The 12,446-nt window shown below is 41.9% G+C and overlaps 1 protein-coding gene across 1 annotated transcript in view; it reads left to right on the top strand.

Annotated features, from left to right (window-relative positions):
* The first annotated feature begins 622 nt into the window (after window positions 1-622).
* The window catches only part of MYL10 (myosin light chain 10), a 63,912-nt gene continuing 52,088 nt past the window's right edge, over window positions 623-12,446 (top strand). The window contains exon 1 of the mRNA XM_031055089.2: window positions 623-758. The gene's annotated coding sequence lies outside the window, so the exon portion shown is untranslated. The remainder of the gene's footprint in view (window positions 759-12,446) is intronic.

The following is a 12,446-nucleotide window of genomic DNA, read 5'->3' as shown; positions in this document are numbered from 1 at the left end:
TTTGTTTAAAATTTGTAATCAGATTTTTGTGGAAAACAGAAGTTCTTGTTTATGAGTGGATGGAATTTGATCTTGTACAAAGTGGGCTGAAGATATAAAACAGTCTGCTTCAAATATAGCTCCAGTGAAGTCAGTCAGCAGCATCCCTGTGGGAGTGAGTACCCACATTAAGTCTCCAGTTTGTTCTCAGTTCTCTGCCTCCCTGTGGCAGAATCTCCAAGCAATGAGTGCAGTGTAGGAGTTTACTCCATTCTCCCTCAGTTCTCCTGTGAAATTATAATTAGATTTTTGTGCTAAACTCAAATGCAGCCATTTCCCTTTTGGTTTTCACAATACACTTTGGATTCCACCTTTTAGAGGCTCGGAGCACACCAGCAATGCAGTATAGTTTTTAATGAGTAACAGATCAGTGGCTCTGCCAAACTTGGATAGACATTTCTAAAAAGGTCTGGGAAGACTTTTTCCTAGAAACTTCCCCACATGCTCACTTCCATTTCAAGGTTTTGTGCTATATGTAGCACTGTAACTTAGTTTTCCTTTGAGGAGGAGTTTGAGCAAGGGATCCCTCAGATCCCTTCTAACCCAAGTGCCATGATTCTTTTCACTGATCTTGTGCAGTGAAAGCCATTAGTACCTGTACCTGGCTTAATTAAACTTTCTATCTCTTACAAGGGCTCGAGCTGAACAGAAAGTTGAGTCCTCGATTTAGATTTCTCATGTAGCTTGCTGCTTCCCAAGGGCTGAAGATAAAATTGAAGGTGAGTATGCAAGACTTTACTACCATAGCAGTGAGTTGGGCCAACAGCTTTCCTTCTGATCATCTGTGGGGAAACTAAAATAAGACCCATAGGGACCTTCACTTGTTCTTTGTCTACTGGATTTGGGTTGCTGGACCGGCTTGATTTTGCTCAGGCTCCCAGTCTTTTGGGGAAGCTGGATCTGGGTGAGCTCAGGTGCATGATCAGGTGTAGCGCTGTATCATGCACATCTAAGCAGATACATGGGCTTGTGTGGTTTTTAGCTCTTGCAGCTGGTACATATCAAAGGATGGTAAAAGTAAACTGCAAACAGGCAGCTGTGTGAACCCAGAGTGTTTGAAATGGGGTAAACTGGGTGTGGGGAGAGACATAAAATGGGGGGAAATGTGATAATTTTCAGAGCTGTGCAAGAGAGGCAGAGAAACCCCTTGGGGGCAGGGATAAAGTCATCATTGCATTAAGCGAGTAGTCTGTTGTGATTGTTCTCTGATGTGAAATAGAGTGCAAAATGATGAGACTTTTTTTCCTTTAATTTATTGGAAATGTGAATGACTCAGCCCTTGCTTTAACTTATTTTGTATCTGCTTTAGTTGGAGTGTACTCAGAATAAACAGGGCTTTCTGTTTCCATACTCTGGTAGATTTTGCTTCTTGCCTCACTTTTTTTCCTCTTTCTGAAAGTAGAAGCTTGACTGAGAAGTAGCCCTATAACATTTCTGGTATCAAACATACTAAATTCATGCCTTTTAAGCCAGGCATAATGAAACTCCAGAACTCTTGAGTCACTCAAAAGGTTCTGACCATGAGAATTGTATCCAAGCTTTTCTTCCCAGCCCCCTCTTGGATGTTACCAGAAGGGCAAACCTTGAACCCAAAAACTATTCCAACAGCAAGCCCACCATTCCTTCTTACTAGCCTTCTGTTCGATTGCCTGCCAAAGGCCATAGATGTTTGCAAACTAACATCTGAAAGGGCTTGATTTGTGAATAAGCAGCACATTGTGGTCAGCTGTGAGCCAGACTTCAGCATTCATGAAGGATGAGGAAGGTGGGTGACTCACGTGGTTCAGACAGATGGCAGGCAACCTTTGGGCTGGCTCTTGCTGTCCGGTTAAATGTAATCTTGAGGCTGAGCAAGCTGAACAACTCCAGCAAGTCTGTGTCCAGTTCTGATTTTTGGGGTAAGAAATCAGATGACATGCAGCTTAAGGCTGAGTTTGTGTTTAATTAGGGGATTATCTCAAATCTGAAATGGAGCTGCTTTGAAGCGTGTGAACCAAAGCTAGATAAAGACTCCCACAAACCCCTACAAACTGGAAATTCATAGCTTTCACCCTGTATTTATTTGCTGTGGCTCAGTTGGAGGTGAAAGGTACAGCTCAGCTGCCACAGCTGGACTTCTTTCTGGTCCACATTTCTTCCCGTAGGCTGCTCTAATTTGTTTGTTGAGCCGATCATCTGAAATCAGATTGGCTGGAGCTGGAATGGCTCCGCTCCCTTAGCAAACATGCAGGGTCTGAGAGGTGTCTGGCTGCGTGTAATGAAATGAGCTGACTGGCACTTTAGCATTCCCCTGTGTAGGAGCGTCTTAGGAGTAAGACACTTAATTATTATTAACATTCTAATTGGGCTGTGTGAGCGCGGATTTGCGCGGGGCTGTGCTGCCTGGCTTGCAGTCAGTGAAGAACCACATTACACACTTGCCAAACTGGCTCCCTCTGAATCAAGCAGAGCCCATGTCTTCTAAAATCCGTATCTCAGCCTTCAGCTGTTTCCAGTAGCAAACCCCAAACCAGTCTAAATGTGAAGGGGGAGGGGAGAAAAAAAAGTAACTATATTAAGGAAATAGCAACAGGAAAAGAACATCTTGGTAAGGTTTGCAGATAAGAATGGTAAGAATTGTTCTCTCTAAGCAGTAACTGCAGTACAACACGTCCTGGGTGCTGCAGCCGCTGCTCTATGCCAGCATATAGAGATGTCTCTCTTAATGGGAGGCATTAGGTGTTTAAATCAAGCACGTTTTTCCACAACGCAACTGCTGTCAGGTGACGGTGGAGCCTCGGCTGAGGCTCTGCTCCCAGCACCTACTTCTTGTTGGAGGCTTGCCACCTAGTGCTGTAATTCGGAACTGCTCCTCGCTCGCCTCTGCCCCGACCCGGGGCTGGGAGAGCAGCTCGTAAAGAGATTGTTTATTTAACATAGGCAGCAGTTACTACATACATTGACTGTTTAGCTCTTCGCTTTTGCAAAGAACAATATTTGCTTTGCGACAGCAGCAAGACTTGTTGTTCCAGTGGGACATGCTGCTCCCACTGACAAACGGCATCAGAACGGAGGGTTTGTTGTAATAACGCCCCTTCGCCCTTGGCTCGGCGGCATGAAGCAGCCTAAAACTGAATGACTGCAGTTTATAGCATGGAACAAACGCTACTCTTGCAAAGTTGCACTTTGGAAAACCAGAAAAGAAATGGGCAATTTAAAACAGCTCCCTTTGTGTTCAGACCATCTCTCTGAAAGATGTAATCTGAATATTCAACTGTGTTTACTGCTCTCTGTTTCTGCTGAGTTGTAAAAACAGAAGCAAGATTCTTAGCTTCCTGTATCTGCACTTAATTTAGCACTAACATTCTCATCATTCTCAATATCATCTTATTCTTTCATGCTATAGGGATGGTTGCTACTACCTGTACCCTTAAGAACAGCATCTCACACCGAGTTGTTTTTACAGAAATTGGTGAGACTTAACTGTCCTTATAATCAAGTTTAGGGTGCCAGAACCCAGCCTGAGCTTATCTTGCTATAGGAGTTATCTTTGCTTTGGCAGAGCCAGTTTTCTCCTTCCATATTGCACAAAATACTTGATCTCAGACTCTGAACTGTGCTGAGCAACTGCAGTTCCCACCAAAGGCAGCGACTGAATATGCTCCATCAGTCCAGGCTCTGCTCATCATGTTTATTTGACAGGCAATAACCTTTTTATTGAACCCAGCATATTACACTGATGATCCACCCTTTTGCAAATATGATTGCAATAATCACTTGGTATTTATTTAACAGCCAATTGCAGTCTTTTGGGAAAGAGTCAATTTACATAGTTCCAAATTAAAATTAATACATTTTTGTAATGGTTATTTAATAAAGGCCAGTGTAGGAGAGTTGCCTCCTGGAGAGAGGTGAGGATGGGAGACTAGGCATCTGTGTGTAATACTGGATTCTGCCACTGACTTGCTTAATGACCTTGGGCAACTCACCCACTACATCCTTTTAGTTATTCCCTTTTAAAATGGGTCTAATAGTACCCTGGTGCCACAGAGCTTAATTATTCTTTGTAAAGGCTTTTAACCTCTCCAGCAAGGAAATGCATGAGTTATGCTATAGGCAGCCTGTTGACCCTGAATGAAGGAGGTATGCAGCTGTTTGTCTAGAGGGGTGTCTAGCTAGACTTACATTTTAGGCCAATGAAGTATCTTTCATTTAAGATAAAAGAACACCTTCTTCCTCCTACGGTCTCCACCAAATGTCAGAGCTTCCTATTGCTTTTAAGTGCAAAGTCTCATTTTCTCTGACTCTGTGTATCCAGGAGCCAGGCCAGCTCCCCTTGATATTGATTTCATTGGCCAATTGACGAGGCATGTAGGATTTTTTTTTTTCCTAATGCCTAGCTTGGGCTTTCCTCATGTGGTAGTATCAGACTTTGACTCCTTCTCCTGTTTCTTTCCTCTCCCTCTCCCACTCCTGCTTAGGAATATAAAGCACTTCAGAAATGGGACTAGGTTTGTAATAAGTTACTTTAATTGGATTTTGCTTTTGGTATTGGTATGCACAGGTTATCTTTAAATGATTTACTGATGTACTGCCAAGCACTGCTCATTTAACTTCCTTCCTGCTCTCTTTGTGTATGGATTCCTCTAATGATACTGGCAAACAGTCTTTAAGAGAGTGTGCAATGCATTTCTGCACTGAAAATCCCAAATGGAAAGCTAGAAGATGCAGCCATTTTACAGATGTCATGTCCCAGCCTTGTAGGCTTTGGCACTCTGTCTCCAGTGGCCTTTTTGGGGACCCCAGCACCTTGCAGGGTGAGGCATTCACCCCCTCCCAAGTCCCAGAGTGGTAAAGGGGAGCTTTTATTCCTTTCCATTTGCTTCTTTTCCCTTTTTTTTTGGTCTCCTTTTTTCCTGCCTGTGATCGTTGAGCCACTGCGACGTGAATTTATGTGTGTAATCATCTGTGTTGTAATTGGCAGCCTGGCATATGAGTCACTAACCAAATTAACTGAAGTTTCCTTTGGGGAAAAATGTAATCAGTTACTACACTCAGATACGTTGCAACAAATTAACTCTTACTGTTTGCATGGGTTTAAGCTTTGCTGGCTGATGGTGGCCTTCCCCAAAACAAATGGGGAACGGGGCCAGGAGCAGGGAAGGGTTAAAAGCCCAAGGGATGGAGATATCCTGAAGCATCTTTCTCAATTGCTCCTGGAAAGTCACTTGCAATATTCTCCAGCCTAAGAGTTCAAAAATCAGTTCAAATAATAAACAGGCCATATTATAAGATTGACTTTAAAATTAGTAAGATGGAAAAAAATACATGTTTTGCTTGCTTGGGACATTTAGAGCTTTAGTGCTCCACCATGAGAGCTGGTGCTTGAACCCGAATGATCAGATCTCTACTCTCTGTGGGAAAGAGAGATGAGATATTCATAGAATCACATGATTCAAGAAGCTGGGGCTTTAAGAAAAAAATCTACTATTGCAGAACTAAGAATTAACTGATTGGAGTCAGCAACACAGCACTTGGTTGTTGTTCTTCTGTACTGAAATCCATTCAGAGCCCAAATCTAAGTGGCACTATGGAAATAACTGATAAGTTTTTGTTTTGCTGGCTGAATCAAAAGATTAGTAAGAACTTTGTTTTAAGTAAAATTAATATTTTGAGCTAAAATGAAGCCCTTATTCTCAAAGTGTTTTGCATTAGAAAAATTCAGAAGCTTTATTTTACAATATCTTCGTCTCTGTAACTGTTTCTTCCCAAGCCTGGTGAATAGTTCCAGTTGGGCTTGAGCTGCAATTGTCAGAAAACAAAATATTCTACTAAACAAGTCACAGTGATGACCTGTGAGGTCCTAGTCCAGTGGAAAACTCAGGCCTTAAGTGATAGTTGCTGCTTAATAGTCTCAGGGGCTCAAAAATGTTGGTGTCAGTCTCCTTAATTCTAACCTCTGAAGCTTTAGTATCTGGTATATTTTGCCTGTTTACTGCCTGAGGAGCATCACACTTCTGCTTCTTGCTGAAATGTTGGTAGGGGGTAGGTATCTTGATCAGTATTAAGTATGCAGTAATGCAACAAGAAAGGAGGTAGATGGTGGCCAAGGGATCAAGACAGATTCTACGAGGACCTCACAGCCTGTGTTGGGGGAAGTCCAACTGCAGCTTCCTGGACAACTAAAGTTTTGCAGTGTCTTTTGTGTAGAACTAAACTTGGTCAATGAAAAATGCTGTCTGGTGCCTAGTGGAAGAGAGGAGGGCTGTTTGAAACAGATAACTGTGGTCTATTTCAGGCAAAATCTGTAATTGAGGCATAAACCTACTGTGTTGATCAGAGAATGCACCACAACTGCTGGAGGTCTAACCAGAACAATTTTTGGTCCATTCTTTCTCCCACTGAAGTCAGCTGGTGCAGCACAGCTGAAGTTATGACATCTGCTTTTAGTTTAACCTTAAACTGCCTCCAGAAAGACTCTGAAAAGGTGTTGGGTTCTCCCCTTCCCCCCCCCCCCTCCCCCCCCCCCCCCCCCCTTTTCTTCCCTTCGTCCTTGGTGCTTCTGCAAAAATATAGTGCAAGTGTCTCGGTACCTCTGTGATTCTTTGGCATGACTCTGACTACACCACTATTTCCTTTCTCTTTTCAATTTTTTTCTCCATATATTTATTTTAATAACTAGAACAATCTATTTTTGCAGTTGGAAGAATGCAAAATTCAATTTATCTCACAGAACACCTAAAATTAATTCCTGCAGAAGGGGGGTGGTGGAAGATTTAGGTCCTGACTGTAAGCTTTTGACTGGAGTCATTTGTCATTTTGCTTCACGGACTGGAGCAATGAAGGTTTTATAGTGTGAGCCCTTAGAGTGACAAAGCTGCATGTGATTTCACACTGCTGTGTTAGGGTTTCTTTTTCCAGGCGTATACAAATTCATGTCTGCTTAAGACTGATGGAGAGTGGAGTTGGATTGGACACAGTCCTACTGTTTTCTTTTATACTCAGTGTGAAATTAGCTCTTCCGCGCTGAGGATGAGCATAGGGAATCTGGATCACTTCTGGTCTGCCAGTGACTATATGTGGATACGGTCATTGGACATACATGTGATGGTGTGTATCATCCTGGATTTGATGAAACCAAACTGGGGATACGTCACAATCTTTGAAGGTACTGTATGGGATCACATGCCTGAATAATCCTTTGAAGGCATTAGGTTGGTCACTGCCTCTTGCTGATCAGTTAAATGATCAGGGGCAAAAAACCCACTTGTAATGGAGTCTGTGAAGTCTGGCTTTAGTGATGAGGTGGAAACACAGGGCTGGGCATATCTTTAGGGTGGGTGCTACCTAAAATCCCCCTCTTCCTGAAGCCTTGGAAGAACTAGGTATCAAGGGCTAGTTGCCTATTTCAGCTGAAGCAAAACTTCCCTGAAATGCTTTTTCAATGGAAAATAACATGAAGAGAACAGTGAAGGCTCTGATTCTGAAGATACTTTGTTGCAGCTGAAGGAGTGGAGGAAGAAAATTCCTGCTTGTCAACACCCCCTTTTCCAAGGTTATTTATCTTCCTGTCTGTTGCTGAGAGCTCTTGGATCCAAATGAGCTGAATTAGTTCACACTTGCCATATAATACTGTAATAAGTGAGTGGGCTTCTCTACCAAGAACCATGTATTTCAGGGGGGATGTGAATCTGTGCTCTTCTGTTAGTGAAGAAGGCAGGGTAGCAGGGCTGGGTCAGACCTACCTCCTGCCATGCTTTGCAGGGTCAGAGCTCCAGGGTGACTTCAGAGACACTTTTATGTCCCTCCACAAAGTGCAGGGGAGGCAGAACAGCAGCCAGGTTTGTCTCCTAACATCCCACTAATGCATGCCTTTGCTCCAACAGTGATTGTTGGTCTGGCCCTCGCCACATCACTGGAAAACCACATAGCACCCATACTCTCTCACTTCAGCTTAATGCAGTGAAAGGAATGGAGGAAGAGCTGAGAAGCAACAAGGAGATGTTTGGAATTGCTCTTCTACTAACACAGCCTTTGCTGTGTTGCAGCTTTCAGCCTGCTATGGGTGCTTGCTTCTTGGGATGTGTGTGATGCCTTGGAGGGTCAAGGGGAGAGGAATATGCCATCTGATCTTGCCCAGAGTGGCTGCAGTAGTTCTGGTTCCTCAGCTTCTCATTGCTGTGTTATTAATATTATGCTAGAGCTGCAGAAGGATCTTTGAAACGTGCATTATCATTGATGCAAGACTAAATTTGCACTTGGAGTGGTATAAATAGTGCATAAATATCCTTCTTGCTGTCTGCACTGAGGTGAGTTTTGTCTCCAGAGCTTCCACTGGCTTGATTGCCTTTTATTTTTCCCCTTCACAATACTGAATTGACTGACTTTATCTTGGCACTTTCTGTTTCTTGCCAAAAGAACAAACTCAAAATAGCTTTCTGGGGTGCTTTTTGGATGTTTTAGATTAGTTTTTTTTTTTTTCTGTGCCACTGAAAGAGATGTTTTTTTTAAAGAATGTGGTTTATTTTGCCCACTTTCATCCTGAGTTTGTACATGGGCCATTAGCTGCCAGCTGACTGATAAACACATAAATGGTGGTGGTATTGCCTACATCTTAAATCCACTTTCTCCCCTCCAAAAGCTTTTCCCTTCTCCCTGGCTGTAGTTATGAGCTGCAAAACTCACTTAAGCCTTTTCACCAGCAGAATTAACTTCCATTAATGCTATGAGTGCTCCAGGCAAAAGAGCAGTAGTCTGTTACATCTCCTCTGAGATGCTGCCTCCACGGTGTTGAACAGGTTGAATGACAAAGCAGTCATTTAAAAACCTCTTTGAAGATCATTTACCAAGAAAGGGATGTTTTGTAGCTGAGTTGCTGAAGTGTAGAGTCTCATTTTGGATCCCAGGTCCTTAGGAGTCTTTTCCAATGAAGCTGGGAAAAGCAATCTCTGGTTTTCCTCACCTACATCTCTTCTGGTAGTAACCTTTTCCTTCAGAAAAGGCTATTGGTGGGCTATGCTGGAGGCATGGTATGGAAAATGTAGCTCTTGATCTCCCTGAGCTCTAACCCTCTGTGTATAAAATGGGAGATAACACCACTTCCTTGTTATGCCCTTTATTTAGAGTGGGAGACCTGATTTCAAACGGAAGCATGGAGAATAATACAAATGTAAAATGTAAATAAACCTCAGGGTTTTATAATCCCTTGTTCATGTAATTCCAAGTTAACTAGTATTGCTGAAGTGACTACAGTCTCGTACTCCACTTTTGTAGGTCATGTTCATATGCAGGTCTCATTGAATTTCTGCATAGTTAGGAGATCTTGTGGAATAGCCAGAGCCCATTTTACTTAGTAACAGAGCAGGTTGTGAACAGGTCTGTTGTTGAAGCATTTATTGTTTTTCAACTTAAGTTATGGTTTCACATAAATAATATATGTAGCTAGTCAATGCTTGGGAAATGCATTCTTTTCCTCGTGAAATATTTATGGACGTCAGTGCCTACTAAGTACCCAGTCAATTTTGAGAACACAGCTCTAGTAAGAAGGTTTGGTTGCCTTTAAAGTCTTGGCCAGAGACTGGCAGGGTGGAACAGACCTGTTAGCTGAAAGAGACTGGAAATCTGCCATTTTATCAATTGATTTCCTTCCTCCTTCCCCTCTATACGTGGGATCTGTCCAACACGGATTTTGAAAATGGATTTTATGTTGATGCAGGTTTCTGTACTGACAGAAAATACAATGGAACCCTCTACATCAGTGGGGACAGGTACAGTATGAGCTGGTAAAAAAGGTAATTCGTACTGCAACTGAAATCTGTTGGGATTTTCACTTGTCAATCAAAATTATGAGTATTTTCTGTAACACATTATAGCCTCCAAAATACTGTCACTATTCATATATGGTGCAGTTTTGCCCAGTGTAGAATTCCTGTATTTGGCCTCTGCATTTCTCAAGTCTTCAGGGTAGAAATGAGAATTAATCCAGCCCTGGGTTTACTGGCAGGATAATTCAACGTGGCATGCTCCCTTTGACTTTTGTAGCCCAATAAGAGGTTTTCCTATGTAAGAACTGCTGTGATTTAAGACAAAGAAATGATACGCTCAGTTTTTACCTTAGATAATATTTCAGTCTTCAGAGTCACTGTTGGAAATCATATCCGTTTTGTCACAGGGCTCTGTCCTGCTCTTTGCCTGGATGACAAGTTTTGAAATGAATGAGACTTCAAACAAGTGCACACCTGAATTATTTTCTCTTTAGAAATGCCATTTGCTGAACTTGAAACAGCCACTTTCTGCGCAGTGGTGGGTGAACACTTTGAACCAGGTTTTACATAGGCAACCAGGCAGGAGTAGAGATGGCTGAAAATCATCCATGATGAAGTTCAAGCCTGAAGAGGCCACCCTGAATTCAAGCACTTGCAAATCTCTTTGAACTGACTCAAGTCATCTTCATCATTTAAATAAGAATAGTAATTTTTTTGGCCAGTTCTGACTCCTACAGGCTGCAAAGAGACAGCACTTCCACAGACCAATGCAAAGCTGCCTTTGTGGTGCTTACTGCAGCTTCCTGCTCTGGTGGCCTGTGAAAGGATGGGTTTCTTTTTTGCTTAATAAACAGCCTCATGTATCTGTCTGAAACACACCATTAAAGCCTTAACTCAGCAATCTGAAATAGTGGGGTTTTTCCTCCTTACCTACATGTCAAATCATAAGCATCAGCTTTAGTAATAAATATTTCTATTTTATATTTATATCCTTATGCCTTTATCCCAGTTGAATTTTCAAGGCTAAGGGCTGCAGTGTGAGATTCTTGCTGCACGTTTAACAAACACATAGTGAAAAAATAAGATATTCTGATGTGGAGATTATTATACATAAATCATTGAAAAAATGCTCTTTTTTAGAGAAGGGAATCACAAAAGGAGTCATTGACCTGAATAAAAGAAGCTCAGCTATACTCCAGAGAATTTGCCATTTTCAGTACATGTTAGTGCTTGCGAACAATTGTAATTTATTAATCCTGTTCTCTCTTCTTTTCCTCTCTACTTGCACATTTGCTTTTTGTTGTAAGCGAGAATTGTATTTATTTTCTAAGGGTGTAAATTGATCTTGTGGTCACTGATAACCACTAAAAGCTACTTGATTGTCAGAAAACCCTCTCAAAAGACCCATAACCAAAGTAGGTAGAAAAGACCTCCTCACTAGATCATTCAATTTTAATATTTCTAAGAGAAAAAAACAGTATTTGCATCCTGAAACGGAGCCAAGGATATTCTGGCCTGATTTGCAGGTCATAACTCTCCTCATGGTCTGTTTGGAAACAGAAGCTCCCTGCCTAGTGCAAATTGATGTAGCTCTGCTGCTCCAAATGAAATACAGTTGGCTGTGCTGATAGACTCCAGGGTGCTGGTAGGATTTTTCATGATTTTGCTATTTAAATGGGAACTGAACTCTTGGAAATTGTGCTTCTCATGCAGAGAAACTAGAAAGAGAGCTTAGAGAGCACAAGTACATTACTGTATGTTATCTTTCTATTTACATCTTGAATGTATCTGTTGCACAGAGGCCTTATTTGGTGAAGAGCTTTCAGGCTCTTGCTTCTACTCTCGGCATCTCAAAGCTTCCATCAGCATTCAGTGTTTGCCAAACATTCATAGCCATGTGCAGATAGATATATGTACATGCCCACCTACACTAACAGATGGGACTGTGTTTTTCCTCATGTCTCTCTTTTCCAAATGAAGATACAATAGTTCAGTGTATTATACCCCCAGCAACCAGAACTAAATTCTGCAAAGGAAGAGGCAAGAAACTAAATGGAGTCCAGGGTCTGGTAATCTTATCTCAGTAAATATCCATTTCTAATTTGTAATCACCAGATGTCTATCTGATGCATGAGTTTTCTCTCTCCCAATACTCCTTCCAGTTACCTGTGAAATTGCCTGGCTTCACTTTGAATTGAGCTGTAATCTCAGCACCGTGTTTTGCTTTGTTTAACAAATGTTGACTTTTCTATAAGGTCTGTTTTCTTCCTCTGTCAATGTACTCAGAATTTTTCACAGGAGTTTTTTGTGTGTCTTTCCTGTGGTGTGTTGTAAGCGTACTAACAAAGAATCATTAGTGCTTGAGTTTCCCCTTCAGCTGCAGCCATTCTATTGCTGAAGGTGGACTCTGATGTGCCTGCTGTCTGTACTCAAGTTGTAAATCTTACTCTTATTCAGTAGGTTCTGTGTGTAGCTTATCTCTTGTCAAGTTTGGAAATGATTTTCCCCCCCTTACATTGGTAAGATGAGGTGCTTGCTTGCTAGAACACTAATTCAATTCTTTCTTCCCCCCTCCCTCCCATGTCTTCGAATATGTTTGGGAGTGGGGGGAAGATACAAAATAAACCTGTATGCAAAGAGGAATAACCAAGACATATGTGGTAT

The sequence above is a fragment of the Melopsittacus undulatus genome, chromosome 13, assembly GCF_012275295.1.
Source record: "Melopsittacus undulatus isolate bMelUnd1 chromosome 13, bMelUnd1.mat.Z, whole genome shotgun sequence".
NCBI classification, from domain to species: Eukaryota; Metazoa; Chordata; class Aves; order Psittaciformes; family Psittaculidae; genus Melopsittacus; species Melopsittacus undulatus.
Note: the sequence above shows the minus strand (reverse complement) of the source record. Positions and strands in the feature narration are given on the sequence as shown.